At 39.6% G+C, this 3,216-nt stretch overlaps 1 non-coding gene across 1 annotated transcript; it reads left to right on the plus strand.

Moving 5' to 3' along the window:
- The first annotated feature begins 2,570 nt into the window (after positions 1 to 2,570).
- Positions 2,571 to 2,677, plus strand: LOC142177727 (small nucleolar RNA R71). Its single transcript, XR_012706286.1, has one exon. It is a non-coding gene; the product is annotated as a small nucleolar RNA R71 (small nucleolar RNA).
- Positions 2,678 to 3,216: the final 539 nt, after the last annotated feature.

Consider the following 3,216-nt stretch of genomic DNA (forward strand, 5'->3'; position numbering starts at 1 on the left):
TTGTAATGTGGTTGCCAAAGAAATAGGATTACATGCTCAAAGGGGTTAACTAAGATACATAACAATTAGGTGAGTTATGCTTATAACTGGCTCAACAAAGAAATGCCTAGATCACTTCCAAGACTGAACAAAATACCATTTCACTTTGCAAACACACGGGGCAAATTATAGACATCAAATATAATGCACAGAATAACTTGAAACCTCACACTCACATGGCACCTAACTCATTCAGGATCAGACTCATCACGACACTCTAGTCAAAGTAGTTAAGTAAAGTTAAGATCAACCAATTTAAGGTTCTTATACAAGAGTCAAAAACTGAGCCTAAGCGCCACAATTAAAGCACTTAATTTTCTTAAGGCATAATAGAGTCAAGAGACATTGCTTTCAATTCAAATCATAGCACAAGACTTCCTACTCTTAACAAAAATAAAAACTAACTACATACGGTTCAAACCAAACCCTTGAAAAAAAATCGCGACACAAAGAAAAACCAAGGGGGAATTAATACACTACCTAATGAAAGAAAGTTTTTTTGTCTTTTTTTTTTACTTTAATCCCTAAAACAAACCCGTCGTATGATATCCATCGTCTGGAAAAATCAATTTTTTTCAATTTTTATGGTTTTTTCAAATTCTTTTGAATCTCTAACTACTAAAACTAACAAAACTAACACATATACATACAACATAAAACATATCCCCTATCCCACACTTTAAGTTGTGGCATGTCCCTATGACACACAATTAATAAGCATAAGGTAAAAGAAACTTCCCTGAACATTTAGTCGGGGTCTGAGTCAAAGCCGGGCTCCATTACACGCCTTCGGACTAATGCGCACATCCAGTCAGATAGCTTCTTCTCAGCCTTTTTGGGGTACACCCCACATTTATCTTTCTCACTCAATGTAGCCTTATCTTTTGAGCCCTTCACTTTCCATTTAACACTTGCATCTGATTTTTCCTTTTGTGCCCCCTTTTCTACATTCATCTCAAACGTCACCAGTCTTCTCACCCACTCTAAGCATGAGTTTCCTCTCGTGTATATCCAATATTACTCTACCCATTGCTAAGAATCTTCTTCTTAGGATAAGGGGGACCTCCTTGTTCTCTTCCATATTCACCACTATAAAATCCACAGGAAATACAAACTTATCCACCCGAACTAACACATCTTCCACTATTTCCTCGGGTAATTAGGTCATCTGGTCCGTCAACTGCAAAGATATTGGCACCGACATTTTCTCTCCAATCTCCTTCTCCAGTTTCCTGTAAATAGATAGAGGCATTAAATTAATTGAGGCCCCAGAATCACATAAGAATTTATCAAAATTTATAGTTCATAATGAGCAAGGTATAGTAAAACTCTCTAGATCTTCACACTTTTGTAGAAGTTTATTTTGCAATATAGCACTGCAATTCTCTGTAAGCTTGACCACTGAGGTCTCCTCTATTTTCCTCTTCTTTGTCAGGATCTCCTTCATAAATTTGGCATAAGCAGGCATTTGTGAGAGCACTTCTGTAAATGGTAAGTTTACATGAACCTGTTTCAACACATCCAGAAATCTCCCAAACTGCTTATCCAACTTTTTCCTATATTGATTTTGAGGGAAAGGTAAAGCAGGCATATGCTCGCTCTTCTCACGTTCCTCCCTTCTTGGTTGTTCTTCCTTCTTCTTCTTCTCAGTTTTCATTGGGCCTTTCTTCTTCTTGTTATCATCACGTTTCAGTTGCTCCTCACTTTCTTTTGCAATTATCCCCTCTTTTTGGATTGGGGTGGGATCCTTAAACACTTGCCCAATTCTCAAGGTCACAACATTCACTGTTTCTTTGGGATTTCTCTCAGTATCAGCGGGGAGAGTCCCTGGAATCCTCTCAGACAATAGAGTGGCTAGCTGCCCAACCTGTCTTTCCAAGTTTAGAAAACCAGAGTCTATTTCTTTGATAGCTGCTCTATGTTCCCGTATAGCTGCGCTATGAGTTTCAAGCCTCTCATCTGTTTTCAGGATGAAGGCCTTCATGCGATCTTCTATGCGAGACTGAATAGGCTGAAATTGTTGCCTCTGCTGATTTTGGAATGCTGGAGCTCCTTGTCCTTGGGGTCTATAGTTATTTTGTTGCCATGCATTCGCACTACCTCCAGGTGAACTCCATGAAAAATCGGGGTGCCTCTGACCCATTGCATTAAAATTGTAGTTTCCCACATCATTTATTTCCTCAGTTGAGGCTTGACACTCATGATTAGGGTGTCCTTATCCACATATATCACATGATGTGTGAGGCTCACTTTGTATCGATGCTAAGGTCAACTTCCTTATCTCTTGGGCCATAGCATCAAGTTGTACCTATACAGATGTGTTAGCATCAACCTGGAAAACACCAGTTGATCTTCTTCTTTCAGCACTCTTAGAGGGCCACTGATTTGCATCTTCAGATAACTTGTCAAGAATTGTGACTATCTCCTCTAGAGTCTTCTTCATCAATAGGCCTCCAATTGTATTGCTCAATGTTCTACGTGAGGCCGATGTCAATCCACACCAAAGGTCCCAGAGTTGCATCCAGAGTTCAATTCTGCTATGTTGACATTTTCTAACAATATCCTTAAACCTCTCCCATGCTTCAAAAACGGTTTCATTCTCTTTCTGGCAGAAGTTATGGATTTCTCTACTAAACTTTCCTGTCTTAGCTTAGGAGAAATAGTTATCAAGGAATTTTCTGGTCATCTCCTCCCATGTTCTAATCGAACCTGTGGGCAAGCTTTGAAGCACCTACTTTGCATAATCTTTGAGAGAAAAGGGGAATGCCCTTAGATATATTGCATCGTGTGATACACCTTTGTATTGAAAGGTGTTCATAATTTCCTCGAGTCCATTAGATGTGTGTTTGGATCTTCGTTTGGCTTCCCTCTGAAGACACAACAATTCTGAAGGGTTTGAAGCAACCATTACTTTAACTCAAAATTGTTTGTTGCAATTGGAGGTGGTCTAACACTTTATAAACCTTGATTGTAGACCGGTCTGCACCAAATGGTCGATTCTGAGCAATTCTCCGACCTCTCTCTTCTTCATAGATAATCTGTGCATCTCTAATAGTTGCTTCCTCAGCATCCCGTGCAGCTTGTTCTCTTCGTTGGGCTACCTCTCTTGCAGCCAAATCCACATTATCCTCACCGTTTCTAGCCATATCTTTGGTTGAGGATTGCCCAACATTTTCT

The sequence above is a fragment of the Nicotiana tabacum genome, chromosome 23 (genome assembly GCF_000715075.1).
Source record: "Nicotiana tabacum cultivar K326 chromosome 23, ASM71507v2, whole genome shotgun sequence".
Taxonomy (NCBI): domain Eukaryota; kingdom Viridiplantae; phylum Streptophyta; class Magnoliopsida; order Solanales; family Solanaceae; genus Nicotiana; species Nicotiana tabacum.